The sequence below is a fragment of the Sinocyclocheilus grahami genome, unplaced genomic scaffold, assembly GCF_001515645.1.
Source record: "Sinocyclocheilus grahami isolate Dianchi unplaced genomic scaffold, SAMN03320097.WGS_v1.1 scaffold1340.1, whole genome shotgun sequence".
NCBI lineage: Eukaryota > Metazoa > Chordata > Actinopteri > Cypriniformes > Cyprinidae > Sinocyclocheilus > Sinocyclocheilus grahami.
The window spans coordinates 90,722-106,633 of record NW_015506519.1 but is presented as its reverse complement, the minus strand read 5'-3'; the positions used below and the strand labels follow the sequence as shown (position 1 = coordinate 106,633).

General features: G+C 39.5%; 2 pseudogenes; both read left to right on the top strand.

The window, feature by feature from the left end:
• LOC107569370 (uncharacterized) overlaps positions 1-214 on the top strand; it is a 4,850-nt pseudogene extending 4,636 nt beyond the window's left edge.
• Positions 215-347: 133 nt separating this feature from the next.
• Positions 348-2,879, top strand: LOC107569369 (uncharacterized; annotated as a pseudogene).
• Positions 2,880-15,912: the final 13,033 nt, after the last annotated feature.

Below are 15,912 nucleotides of genomic sequence, written 5' to 3'. Positions count from 1 at the left end.
CTGCGACAATACCACAGCAGTAGCATATATCAATCGCCAGGGCGGTTTGCGCTCATCGAAACTTCACACTCTAGCTCACAAGCTTTTAGTGTGAGCAGGCGGTTTTTCCTGTCATTACACGCGACTCATGTTCCAGGCATTCTGAACAGAGGCGCGGACCTTCTATCGAGGGGGAACCCACTCTACGGAGATTGGCGCCTTCACCCTCAGATAGTGGGCTTGATATGGATGAGATTCGGACAGGCAACCGTAGATCTAGTCGCCTCGCGTGAAAACAGCCATTGTCCTATGTTCTTCTCGCTAAAGGACGTGGACGCACCCCTCTGGGTCAACACAGTGGCCCACCCATGGCCCAAAGTGCTGCTGTATGCTTTTCCTCCCCTGTGCCTGATAACTCCAACACTGGCCAGGGTGAGCGAGAAGGGCCTGTCTCTCATTCTGATAGCACCCAGGTGGCCCAAAGCACCGTGGCTGGCAGAGATAATTCCTCTGTTATGTGCCCAGCCATGACGCCTCCCCCTCCGCACAGATCTATTATCTCAAGCGAACGGGGAGATTTATCACCCACACCCGGACAGAGTAGCTCTCTGGGCCTGGCCCGTGAGAGGACAGACTTAAACATGCTAAGGCTTCCCCTGCGTGTGGTTGCTACTATACAGAATACCAGGGCCGTGTCTACTCTGTCCTTACATGGCTGTAAGTGGCAGGTGTTTGAAGGGTGGTGTGATGGGCGTAGTCTCGCATCATATCAGTGCTCAATTCTTGATATTTTGTGTTTTTTACAAGACCTTATGGATAAAGGCAGGTCTGTTTCTTCCACTATTAAGGTCTCCCTGGCGGCTATTTCTGCTCGTCATGTGGGCTTTGAGGGCTCAACGGTCAGGCAGCATCCTCTAATCCGCAGATTTATAATCCCCTATCGTTCTTTGACAGTTATCAGGAGAACTGTTCCTGAATGGGACCTCTCCATGGTGCTGGAGGCTCTGTCTCAATCCCCTTTTGAGTCCCTGGGAAGTATTTCCCTGAAGCTGCTGTCCTTCAAGACAGCTTTGCTCTTGGCCTTGGCTTCAGCTAAATGTGTCAGTGAGCTACATGCACTCCCGGTTCATTCCTCATGCACTAAATTCTCTTAGAGGAGATAAGGATTTTCTTAAGCCGAACCCGGCTTTTTTGCCTAAGTGCTTCCCTGCGTTTACATCGGAGATGGTGGAGCTGTCCGATTTTCACCCTCCACCGAGGATCAGAGGTTGAATGCTCTGTGTCCGGTTCGTGCATTACAGACGTATATGATCAGGACCAGTGCTTTCCGGAAGAGCGACCAGCTCTTTATTTCATGGGCACCCCCGCACAAAGGGAGTCCCATATTTAAGCAAAGCCTCTCACATTGGCTCGTGGAAGCTATTGCTTTGGCATATGATTCGATGGGTGTGCAGCCCCCAGGGAAAATCAGAGTAGAGACCTGCGTGGGATGGATTTTTCAGTCCCGCTCCCGCAAGATTCTGTCCCGTACCCGCCCGCAGAAATATATCTTATCTGGTCCCACTCCCGCCCGCGACATTCATGTTTTGTCCCGCTTCCGCCCGCAAAAGCCTGCATAAAAGTAATCTATATAGACTTTTTCAGTACATCAAAGAAATTTACATGAAATGGTTCTGTAAGCTCCACAACATCCCAGCATAAACACTCCCGATAAAATATTTGTTATTTAGGCTAAGCATCAACATTAACAAACCACTGTTATTTTTAACAGAAAAGCAAGCATGGGCTGCTGCGTGCATGGTTTGGCATGGCAGAATGCGAGCAGCGCTTCCTTTATTATCACTAAAAGCTGACATCTCAGTTAATCTCTATCTCAAAGTTATAACACAATAAATGTATGCATAATGAATCTTTCACAATGTCTACACTTCATGTGTTAAAATTAGAGGATTCATGAGCATGCAATTTCAGCACTGTGGTGAGTACATTCTAACTTAATAACCTCTGATTGGCCATTGTGTTCTAGAAAAAAAAATAGCTGAGTTTGTGATTGGCTACATTGCGCTACCCTTTAAACACGTGTTAATAGAAACTATGCCTAGCTTGCGCATATCAATCATTTTAATGTTAATATTAGTTATAACTTTTGTACAACAGATAAATAACAATTTATATGTTTTAGACACTTTATATTTAGATAATTTCTATTTTGCAGGAGTCCCGCGAATCATTTTATTCTCCCGCATCCCACACACACACACACGAGTCTCTTCCCGCCTGTTGCGTTGGGTCCCGCGGTACTCCCGCAGGAGTGCAGGTCTCTACATCAGAGCTCATTCCACGAGGGGCCTAGCCGTCTCTTGGGCCTTGTTCGGGGGAGTGTCACTGCAGGACATCTGCTCTGCTGCCAGCTGGGCCTCTCCCCATAGGTTTTTGCATTACTACCGACTGGATGTCACCAAAACTTCGGTAGCACATTCTGTTTTAGGGGTGGCTGTCTTCATAGCTCCTTGTTACCTTCCTCTCTTCCTCCCATTTACACATTGTAGTAAGGGAACGAAGGGTGAGTGGGCCGTCGGGCCATGCACATTCGTGTCACCAAGCGTGCATTTATTTTCCTGCCTGGGAGTTTCATATGTGTTGCTGGATTTATTTACATGTGTGGGCCTCATACATGTTTCATGTCCTGCCTGTGCACAGCAGTCATGTGTGTGCGCGTGTGTGTGTGTGTGTCAGGATTGTCAGGTGCATGATTATGGGACGTGTCAGGCACCGCCCCCTTGAGGTGACCGTCCTTCTCTGGCTTACAGAACCTTACTGTGAGTGTATTGGGCAATCAGGGAGCTGTCCATGTCTCTCCCATAGGTGAATCTCGAACACGAGATGATGAAAGGGAATAGGTTACTGTCGTAACCCCGGTTCTCTGAAACATCGAGTGGAGAGATCTACCAGCTTTGCCCCGTTTGCCGCACAAGAAGCGAATATTCTTACTGGAGAATAGCGTAGTGTGCAGGCCTTATATGCTCTCAGGTAAGGGGGTGGGGCCTTACCTGGCATTGGCTGCGCGCTTCTGTCCGTCTAGCCAGACTTGTGCAATTGGATGCTTCTGCAGAGGTCAGGTACGGGGATGCCCTTCTCATAGGTGGATCTCTCCACTCGATGTTTCAGAGTAACGACAGAGTAACCTATGGTTTTGTTGGGTGCCAGCGCATGAGGAAGTGAAAGTGCAGACAAACTAGCAAAAGAGGCATTACAAAAGGAAATAACAGTCCCAATTCCACTGGGAAAAGTTGAAGGAAAAGCATTAGTTAAAAAGAAAGGTATTGAAATATGGCAGAAATATGGTGGGAGGAAGATGGGAAAGAAAGGGGACACCATAAAATACAAAAGTCTGTCTGCTTTAAAGGGGTCATATGATGTTGCTAAAAAGAACATTATGTTGTGTATTTGGTGTAATGAAATGTGTTTATGCAGTTTAAGGTTAAAAAAACATTATTTTTCACATACTGTACATTGTTTCTCCTCTATGCCCCGCCTTTCTGAAACACTTTTGAGATGAGATTTTAACAAAGCTTAAAAGCTTTAGGGATCGGTCTGAAAAGCGAGGTGTGCTCTGATTGGCCAGCTATCCAGTGCGTTGTGATTGGCCGAATACCTCAAGCGTGTGACGGAAATGTTACGCCCCTCACCATACTGTGATGCCCTGTCCGGCCGGAGCGACGAGACAAAAGCATTCAAATCCATTATAAAAGAGGCATTTGTTGCATCCAGTGGGGACATAATTACGGATTATAATGACATACTTATAATGATTGCATTGCATCGCGCCGCATAAACATAAAACCATGTCTGCATTTGTAATCGGAGAAATGACAAACAACAAGTGCTACTCTACACTGCCCAAAACTCACGTTTGAATCATCAGTGGCAAATTCTTTAAATATAAAAAAAACGTACTTACATTCTGTGCATCAGAACAGCCGGCACTGTAGTCTACTCTCCCAGGATCAGGAAACAGTCCTCCATAAAATGTGCTGCACACATCTGAATATTTTGGTTGAACTGTTCTGGAACAGTGTTATAAATACAATTTAACCACTGATTTCTAGTCGTGTCCTCTTTTGGAAGACCAAACAAAGTAGCTTTCACAACGAAACAGCACCACACACGGCGGGCTTGAGTGAGCGGCGGCGGGATTGCGGCAACCACATGTGACGACCCCAGGCTGGATTCTGCTTCGTCCACGGTGAAAGCCGATCTGGCAATCCACAGCACGAAGTTGATGTATTTCCTCAGCGACCAGCACGGATAAGCTCTAGGCATGACGAAGCGGATATAGTCCTTTTTTGGAAGGCCAAACAAAGTAGTTTCTCTTTCACAACGAAACACACAGCTTCTTCACAGCATGGCGGCGGCAACAACAATACTACAGTGAGAATAAAAGTTACGCCTTCTTTCTTTGCGTGAACATTTGTGTGGCGTTATGCAAATCTTCCCACATCATGACATAGAAATGTGGGGGCGTTAGAATTAGCCATTTTAGGTAGGCGTGGCTGACTCTTAACTTTTATAAAGAATATCTCTTTAGATTTGAGACTTTAGTCTTTGCAACTTTACAGATCTTCTTTATGCACAAAGAGCTTGTAACACTCCAAAGAGAAAGGAAAACTTGAAATCGCACCATATGACCTCTTTAAAAAATATAGGGAAAGGAACAGGCATGAAGAAATTAATGGCAAAACTGAGAGTGGATAACACAGGACTGAATGACACCTTGTTTTTCATGGGGAAAAGGAATAATGAAAATTGTGAAAACTGTGGGGTTAAAGAAAGTGCTGAGCAGGTCATATTACACTGTATATTATATGATGTAGAAAGACAGGTGTTTCAAGACAGGGTTCAGGAGGCAGGGTGGGAGTGGAATACTGGGAACAGAAGGAGAGGGAAAGGGGATAAGGATAACCAGAAAGGAACTTTTTAAATTCAGTATTTCCCCTGCCATTATATTAGGGGGGGCGGCCCGCCCTCCCAACGGCACCTCCCGCCCCCCTTGAAGGTCAAGTTAATTAAATTTTATTTTTAACTTTTATTTCCTCTATAGCACCAGATCACAACAGAAGTAATTTAAAGTTACCTTTTCTATAGAACATGTCTATACCTTGTTCTTTTAATAAACAAACTAAATAGCCTTATGTTATTTATCTTATTTACACAACGGCATGTCATTTCTGTCTCTACGTTATGGTCACTCTCTCTGTATCGCGCACAAGTGAGCACACTCCCACTAGTATTTGTAAATATTAAGCCGCAAAAACAATATTTAAATATGAATTCTGTGTGTCTATGTGTTCTGTGTTTTGTGTACTACTCGTACTGAAGCACACACGACGCTTGCGGTGATATTAGCATCTGCCGTCTCACTAATGAGAACATAAATACATGAACAACATCTCCAGAACTGCTCTGAGAGTCACTTCATCATCATTTGACCGTTTCATTAGAGTAAAACTATCCTCAGATCACATACACAGAAATGTAAAGGTATTCACGGCAACCCGTCAAAAGAAAAGTTTGGTTTAACTTGAAGACATTGCGGCAGAAATATATTATCCCACTACTGTTCAGTAGAATGTACGTAATACTACTACTAAAATTATAGTAGTAGTAGTAGTAGTATATCATACAATATAGAATAATCATACAATATTTCTTCAATATTTTAATTGTAATATTAAATCCCCTTTATTTTCCCCAAAAATAAAATGTTTAATTTTCATTATTTAAAAAATAAAATACTGAACACAGAATTTCTGAGGGGAAAGAATCGTAAAGCTATTGTAAGAATAATTGAAACTTGTTTTTATGCTTTCAAATAATTAAGACATGCTAAAACAGAATTTAGTAAAAACAAAAAACCGTAAGGTTGGAAAAAAATAAAACATTTCATAGGACCCTAAACATGTAATTTGTGTTAAACTTTTAATAAATTGATGTTAAATTAAGTTTCATAATTTTAATTAGACATTTTTTTTGATTAATAAAATTTAACCTAAAGTCCAGAAAAATTTAAACTGAAAAAATGGAATCAATTGCCACTAATTTGAAAGTGAAAGTAAAATACACACGGCACTTTACAAGCCATTTGAAAGCGAAGAAAAGAGGGGAAACTCAAACGAACTAACACCCTACCCCCACCCCAACGGTGATACCGGTATTGTCACACGTCGATTAACCGGTGGGAAAATGTCCTCACCATCACAACCCTAGTAACTATATATACTGTCATACAACCCAGCCCTAATGGGTAGATGTGCAGACATTAATGAATAGCGATGGGTCTTATTAATTGGTAGTTGTTTGTGTGTGGGTTGTGAAATGCTGAAAACTAGTAGCATTATCTTTTAATAATAATTACGATTATCTATTTTTTTACATCTTAAGCATAGTTCTTTAGTTCTGATCAAGTTCTATCATTAAATGTACGCATATGTATGAATTGTACGTATTACATGCATGTATGCAATAGGGCTGCAACAAACGATTATTTTGATAATCGATTAATCTAACGATTGTGAGAATGATTAATCGACTAATCATTGATTATTTAGCTGATTAATCAGTAGACATTTATTGATTATTCAGCTTTTGCAATTAGTTAAAATATTGAGTTATACATATTCTAACAAATAAATTAAGGTAATCACTTCAGCTTTTGAAAGTCATTATGTAATTACAATTAAACAATTAATTTATACAAATAAATATATTTGGCACACAAAATGAGACAGCAGAGAAACTCTCTCATTCACCATTTAATTAGCTATATGATAAAGTAGCGGTATTACACATTGGGAAAAGGCCATGTTTACCACTGTGCGGCATCCCCTCTTCTTTTTATAACAGTCTGCAAACCCACTATTTTTTGCGCAGCATTGGGGGAATTGGTGATCCTCTGCCCATCTTGACTTCTGAGAGACACTGCCACTCTGAGAGGCTCTTTTTATACCCAATCGTGTTGCCAATTGATCTAATAAGTTGCAAATTGATCCTCCAGCTGTTACTTATATGTACATTTAACTTTTCCGGCCTCTTATTGCTACCTGTCCCAACTTTTCTGGAATGTGTAGCTCTCATGAAATCCAAAATGAGCCAATATTTGGCATGACATTTCAAAATGTCTCACTTTCGACATTTGATATGTTATCTATATTCTATTGTGAATAAAATATAAGTTTATGAGATTTGTAAATTATTCCATTCCTTTTTTACTCACAATTTGTACAGTGTCCCAACTTTTTTGGAATTGGGTTTGTATAAAACACAAAAAGGTTAAGTGATAAGACGTTTTATATTTGGATAAACCATTTTATTCACAACATAATCTCTCTTAAAATACCTTATAGGGTTATGATAATCAAAACAGTCCTGAGCTAGATCAAGCTTTGATCTCTGCAAACCAAACTATCACTTTAATGAAATGTTTTTTCCCACCAATAAAAAGATTTGAACATTAGCTTTAGCTCCACACTGGAGAGCTGCTTTATAACAGAAAATCAGGTTGTAATTCTAACCGAAAGCGATACTGACTCTGTTTTTTCATATAATACTGTAAAGCTGCTTGATTGAAGGCGATCTATTGCATAAAGTCAGTGCTTCCCCTAGGTTTACGGCTTGGGGGGATTTTTCTGGACTCATTTTTAATGGTAAAATTAAATTTTATTAATCAAAAAGCATTAAGTCTACTTAATTAAGATCTAGCGTGCTGGGAGAGTGCTGTAATGGTCACAAATTCAGCGAGAGTGGGATCAACAAGCCCCGGCCATCACACAGCGGCGCAGTCAGTGAGCGCCGTAACAGATGACGTCAAATCTTGCGGGATTCCATAAATAAAGAATAATGACGACTAATCGCTTCAGCCCTAGTATGCAGTGGCAGATTTAGGCATGGGCACCAGAAAAAAAAATAAATACAGAATGCTCAATCAGGTTTTTACTGCTCATTTGCATGGCACGTCAATATCATGTCACCATGTGGGTCAATAACTGCTCAGGACTTGTGCGCCCGGAGAAAAACTCTCACTCAGATGCATACGGAGGGTGAACCAACTCCAGGCTAAGGCTAAAAGTAGCCTAATGTTTACCCAAGGTGCATCATAAACCTGTCTTTTTAGCAAGTACCAGATATGGAGGTAATCATGTCATAAAATATTATAACACGACTGAATTTGTATTTAACTATATCAGTTTAATAAAAACATTGTAAGCTATGCTTTCATTTACACAGTTATTCAAACAGCGAATAAAAAAAATACAGAAAGTTAGGGGTGTGCCATTTTCAAGGATTCAAAGCGTTTATTGTCATATTATATAGTCATATATTGTCCAACTCATATCATACCATCCACGATAATACCGGTATAAATTTTTACATGATAAAAAAAAAGTGTCATATCGCGATATCAATGATATAGCGAAGCAATGACATATGGCGCATTTACGTTCCCTAGCGCGCACAACAACACCACAAACCCAACAGGTGTGTTCAACTTGAAGCAGCGCTGCACAGACTGATCGGTGTATGACATCAAAGTATCACTAGAGCGGTTCTAGAACATATTCGAGCGCACACTCTTACCTCAAAAATAGATGAGGCGCCTATCTTCAGCGAAGCGCTTCTGAAACGTGCTGTGGTTGGACCACCGCGTTGTCCAACTCATAAGCACTGCCATTTCTGTTACATATGAGAAACATCAAACAGCAAACGAAACTAAAGCGAAACTAAACCGCGCTGTTTCAGCTGCACAGCACGGAACGCAAACAAACTTGGCCAAGCTCAGAACAGCTTCACTCGAGAGCCAAAGTTGATTTCTCGACACTGTTACTACACAGATGCAACAGTGCTGCGAGATCTAGTGAGAATAATTCAAATTCTGCACAGAATTCTCTGTAATAAACAGCACTGACATACATCAGGAAACCAGAAGCGGTAACGCTAACTGTAACCGTGGTGCTGTGTTAGAAATAGTCGAATGCATTACATCATTCATTTCAGAGTTTGTACAACCTTTTGAGAGAGAAATTCAAGCACTTTACAATGGCTTTCAAGCATTTCACACAACTATTTCCAACACTTTTAAGCTCTAAAATGATCCAGTTTGAATGTTATTTTTAATGGGATGACCAAAATATACTTTGTGGTAAACAAACACTTATGTAAAATTAAAAAAATACATCAAATTACAATTATAACCAATAGACAGCAGCAGAGGAGCACTTATTGGCTTATTAGTCATTCATTTCTACTTTTTCTCTATATTTTGAAATTATAAAATCACTATTATAAAATATAAAATCATCAAGAAATCAGATTTTGTCAGAATGTTACACTTTTTTGTGTATGAAGTAAGAAAAGTCACAAAGTGCCTTGAAAAACAAACTTTTCTTCAAGTCGCTACTAAATCACACATAATCACTGAAGTTGGTCAGTTCCATATACCGTATTGGCCCGAGTATAAGACGACCCTGATTATAAGACGACCCCCCTTTTTCCAGATGTACCTTTTGGAAAAAAGCTTTTTAAAAACCAAATCTTGTTTTTTTCTCAGTAAAACACATTTTGTCAATTATTTTCATATTGCATATTTTTCCTATTTTAATTTTTGTTTTGAAAGTATGGTAAAAACTGGTAAAATGTACCAACAATCACATTTAAAAAATATAAAATTTTTGATATACCATTTTTTTTTAAAAACATGAATTAGGACATTTAGGCTATCCATCTAATAGTAGCCTACCAAAATCTTATTAACAGTAGAAGTTAAATCTTACTGTAGTCTTCAAATCTGGGTACTGTCTTACGTTTTAAAATCACAAAGAGAGTTTAGTCCCATCAGGCTAACGTGACCGTCACGACTACTTATTGGCTTATTAGTCATTCATTTAATTTAATTTCTCTATATTTTGAAACTATAAAAATCACTATTATAAAATATAAAATCATCAAGAAATCAGATTTTGTCAGAATGTTACACTTTTTTGTGTATGAAAGTCACAAAGTCACAAAGTGCCTTGAAAAACAAACTTTTCTTCAAGTCGCTACTAAATCACACATAATCACTGAAGTTGGATATACCGTATCGTCTTCAATTATTTTCATATTGCATATTTTTCCTATTTTAATTTTTGTTTTGAAAGTATGTCGTCTTCAATTATTTTCATATTGCATATTTTTCCTATTTTAATTTTTGTTTTGAAAGTATGGTAAAAACTGGTAAAATGTACCAACAATCACATTTAAAAAATATAAAATTTTTGATATACCATTTTTTTTTAAAAACATGAATTAGGACATTTAGGCTATCCATCTAATAGTAGCCTACCAAAATCTTATTAACAGTAGAAGTTAAATCTTACTGTAGTCTTCAAATCTGGGTACTGTCTTACGTTTTAAAATCACAAAGAGAGTTTAGTCCCATCAGGCTAACGTGACCGTCACGACTCATGCAGCTGTAAGGTTTTTGTATTCTTTTTTTTTTACTTGCGATCTTTACAACACGCATTACATTACGTATTTCATGGCACACTCGTTTTATGCGTATTTGGCGCCACCTATTGTTGTGGGTGTATTATTGACATATCAAAGTCTAAACCCTGAATATAAGACGACGCGTTTTTTCAGATGTATTTCCAAGAAAAAAAACATTGTCTCATATTCAGGTCAATACGGTACTAGAAGAATAATGGTACATTTAATAAGAGTGGAATATAAAATTTTTCGATATAAAAATTTGATTTTGCACCTGTTACTGTTGTTAATAAAAGTAAATTTTGTGTGTATCTTAACTCAAGCTTAGTGCTTTACTGTCAAATCTATATAAACAATAAATGAACATGGAATATTATTAGTAACTGCTCTTATTAATGCAGAACAATAGTAATTTTATGATTAAATTATCTATATTTTAATATTCCCGCACACCACCCCCAGCGCTACCAAATCTGCTCCTGGCGCCACGGTCAGCAGAACTTAGTGGCGCTGGTGCTACTGCTCTCAAATGATAGGGTGTACTCACACTAGGCACAGTTGCCTTGTACCGAGCCCGATTATCCCCCCTCCCCCGCTGGCCTGCACTCACACTATAACACTTGAAATATAACACTATAATAATATACTAATATAGCACTTGCATATTATTGCTGTTTTGTTGGTCTTGACTGCTTCTATTGTCCTCATTTGTAAGTCGCTTTGGATGAAAGCATCTGCTAAATAACAACATTTTTATATAATGTAAATAACAAAACTAAATTGAAATTTTAAAACAAGCCCCAAATCAAATAAATAATACAAATCAAATAAATATCTTCATATAAACAAAATAAGGCTTTGTCTGTGCTCTTTCCATTTAAACTTTGAGGCAACCACTGCATTTTATTCATGATCCAAACAAAGATGCTGCATACATGCAACATGAGCAGTTTTTAATCTAAATTACATTGTATAATCTCGAAATTTGAAGCAAAAAAAACAAATGGTTTGAGTTCAGTTTTGTGAAACTATACATAAAAATATCTGCATGAAACCGAAACAGCAGATGCACTCTCTGCCAGCAGGTGGCACTTAAAGTGTTTCCTGGTTTCCGCTGTAAACAAAGCAGCGCTGCACTTATGAACTTTAATATGCATTATACAGAGGCAAGATGAAAAGAAAAAAAGTCAGTAAGTTCCCCTCAGACATACATTCATATAAACTCCTACCCCTAATTGAATCATGATTTGTTTAGCATCTCAACCAATTTGAATCGTCACATATTTTAATCGATTTTCAACCGGCTCGCGGTTCATCGTTACATCCCTAGTAGTAATAGATTATGTTTGCGATGACAGTAGTAGTTCTTATGATGACAGTAGTGCACACAAAATAGTATCTGTTCCATGCTCCGGCGCGGTTAGCACTCACACTGCATGCATACCGCACCCAAGTCCAACTCAACCGTGCCCTGGCCCACCTCTTCCAACCGGGCCAGGGCGAATGAACCGCGCCCGAGTACGGCACGGAGCGCTCACACTAATCAAAACAGGCTTTGGGGATCAAACGCGCTCGGGCACGGTTCAAAAAGCCTAGTGTGAGTTAGGGGTTGCACCAACTAATCGACTTCAATGCTCTGCCATGACACTTTAAGCTTGACGTCGACTAGTCGTTGGTCCTATAGAGGGCACAACAGGATGAGAACTCTTTGAAGGAATTCCACATTTACGCTCCGTTTCCAAACAGTTCAAATGACAAATAAATGCATACTCTGAAAGCGCTCCACAAGACATGTGTGATTATATTACTGGATGCTCGAAATTGAACGGGAGAATGCACGTTTTAAACAGCTTATTGTACAGGTAAATTAATCGCTGTTCTAATCTAATGCGCTGCTGTACTGTAACGCACACACATAGGCTTCAGACAGTAGCTCGTACATCACACACACAGAATCATTCAGCGCGGAAATGTATGGTCAACACTGTTCTGTGATTTCTCAATAAAATAGCTTAGAAACTGAAAAGTTCAAGCATATATTTTTGAAATATAACACTATAATAATATACTAATATAGCACTTGCATATTATTGCTGTTTTGTTGGTCTTGACTGCTTCTATTGTCCTCATTTGTAAGTCGCTTTGGATGAAAGCATCTGCTAAATAACAACATTTTTATATAATGTACATGCAACATGAGCAGTTTTTAATCTAAATTACATTGTATAATCTCGAAATTTGAAGCAAAAAAAACAAATGGTTTGAGTTCAGTTTTGTGAAACTATACATAAAAATATCTGCATGAAACCGAAACAGCAGATGCACTCTCTGCCAGCAGGTGGCACTTAAAGTGTTTCCTGGTTTCCGCTGTAAACAAAGCAGCGCTGCACTTATGAACTTTAATATGCATTATACAGAGGCAAGATGAAAAGAAAAAAAGACAGTAAGTTCCCCTCAGACATACATTCATATAAACTCCTACCCCTAATTGAATCATGATTTGTTTAGCATCTCAACCAATTTGAATCGTCACATATTTTAATCGATTTTCAACCGGCTCGCGGTTCATCGTTACATCCCTAGTAGTAATAGATTATGTTTGCGATGACAGTAGTAGTTCTTATGATGACAGTAGTGCACACAAAATAGTATCTGTTCCATGCTCCGGCGCGGTTAGCACTCACACTGCATGCATACCGCACCCAAGTCCAACTCAACCGTGCCCTGGCCCACCTCTTCCAACCGGGCCAGGGCGAATGAACCGCGCCCGAGTACGGCACGGAGCGCTCACACTAATCAAAACAGGCTTTGGGGATCAAACGCGCTCGGGCACGGTTCAAAAAGCCTAGTGTGAGTTAGGGGTTGCACCAACTAATCGACTTCAATGCTCTGCCATGACACTTTAAGCTTGACGTCGACTAGTCGTTGGTCCTATAGAGGGCACAACAGGATGAGAACTCTTTGAAGGAATTCCACATTTACGCTCCGTTTCCAAACAGTTCAAATGACAAATAAATGCATACTCTGAAAGCGCTCCACAAGACATGTGTGATTATATTACTGGATGCTCGAAATTGAACAGGAGAATGCACGTTTTAAACAGCTTATTGTACAGGTAAATTAATCGCTGTTCTAATCTAATGCGCTGCTGTACTGTAACGCACACACATAGGCTTCAGACAGTAGCTCGTACATCACACACACAGAATCATTCAGCGCGGAAATGTATGGTCAACACTGTTCTGTGATTTCTCAATAAAATAGCTTAGAAACTGAAAAGTTCAAGCATATATTTCTTAATAACTAAATCCCACAGCTTCACTACTAGTAGAGAGACGCTTCCAGGTAGAATTAATTCACACACACAATCGCTCTCACTAATGCATTCATATTAATGTAATCTTTACTGTACTACTTTATCTGTATCTGATTTAGAATGAGCAGAAATCTGTGAGAAATATAACGACCCAAAGACAAAAGAACTGATAAAAATGAGCTGTTATAGGAGCAACAGCCATGTGGGCAGCGCTGTGTCGTATGCCATAGCTGTGCACAAGGTGTTTGTCACAGCTCCAGACTTATTTGTTCATTAATGACGTCATTAGTGACTAGTCGACTTCGACTCAACTTTCATCACATAAGAGTCGACTTCAAAAAATCAGAAGTCGTTCAACCCCTAGTGTGAGTACACCCTTAGTCTGGAGCCCTGGGGTAATAAGGTATTTTGGTCATACACTGATCGGTCTGTTTCAAGTCGAACACAGCTGCTGCCATCTTATGACAATAGATTTACACTTTGAATTAGTAGTCTGTCATCGATGACAGTAGCTCATTGGAAAAGGATAAACTCCCTTTATTTTGTTTGCACTAATAAATGCTTGAGGCTATATCGCCCACCCCTACTGAAAGTGAGCAAATCATGAGTCCGACCAATCAAAGCGGAATTCACTCTCACTCCGAAAGCGCTTGCTAACTGCAGCTGCTTCAGTGATCACGCATCAGTTATCTCTCAGAGGTAAGGCAGCAGCAGACGTTGCTTAAGGTGCAATGAATCACAATCCACAATCTAGTTGCAAAACACCTCAATACTATGATTTCCGCGATGCAGAAAACGCGGACGGAATCGCGGAATCCAGTCATATAAATGGAATTGACTGTATGACGCGGAATGTCACGGAATTTGTCAAAGTTTGGATGAATTAATCAAAAGTAGGTCAGTACACTTATAGAGTCACAATATGGACTAGTATCTGTAAATATTAAGCCGCAAAACTACTGTTTAAATATGAGTCCAGCATGTTCTGCGTGTCTCTGTGTATGTAAACGGCACAGACCAGTGGTTTTGTTTTCTACACATACAAAGTGTGCGACGCTCGCGGTGCTTTCAGCTTGTCGTCTCACTACATGAGGACATAAATACATGAACAACATCTCCAGAACTGCTCTGACTCCCTCTGAGAGTCACTTCATGAACATTTGACAGTTTCATTGGAGTAAAACTATCGTCATATCATTTACATATGCTACAGAAATGTTAAAGTTCCTCATGGCAACCCGTCAAAATATAAATTCGGGTTAGCTTAAAGAAATGATCAGAAATATACTACTGTGGTGCAGTATGATATAATACTACTCTGGGATGAAAGTTTTCCGTCGCTACGATGGATTTCCGTCAATTGGAAAAAAAGAGGGGAAAAGAAACATGTAGCACATTGTTGTTGTTCTGCCGGTGTTCTGACGATCTGTTGGTAGCATAATCTGATAGGTAGCATTATTTGTCAAAACACCAGCACACCAAAAATCCTCCCCGCCACTGCTGCAGCTTCTCACTGACAACATAATGTTACTCGCATCATTCACAGTCGGGTTATTACCAGAGAACACAGATTACAGAACTATTAATAATAATTATACTCATTCCCACAGGTTCCTCGTTTATCATTTGCACGTGCTTTTGAGTCTTGAGAACTCACTCGTGCACTCTCATTTTCTGTGGGCCCACAGATCACGATAAGGAGAGTGACAGATTTGAATAATTATTAATATTGATTTAACAGTTCAATGAACAAGTACTGCCTGATTTTGCTTTGTTTCATCAACGAAAATAGTTCCAAATAAAGTAACAGCTCAGCCGCTGCGCATCTCTAAAAGCAAACACAGCGGTGTTTCATTCATAAATGAACTGCGCTTTTGAACGAATCTAGTGAGTCAGTTATTCATGATTACCCATTCATAAAGACAGTCACTTGATTCATTCCTGAATGAATCAGCCGTTCAAACGAATCAATTGAATGAATGATTCAGTGATAAAAACATTGACTTGCCGCCACCTGCTGGTGGTTTCAGTTTCATTTTTAGCTATAATTTCAGTTAAATTTTTAGAACAAAGAACTTTTAAGGGCAATAACA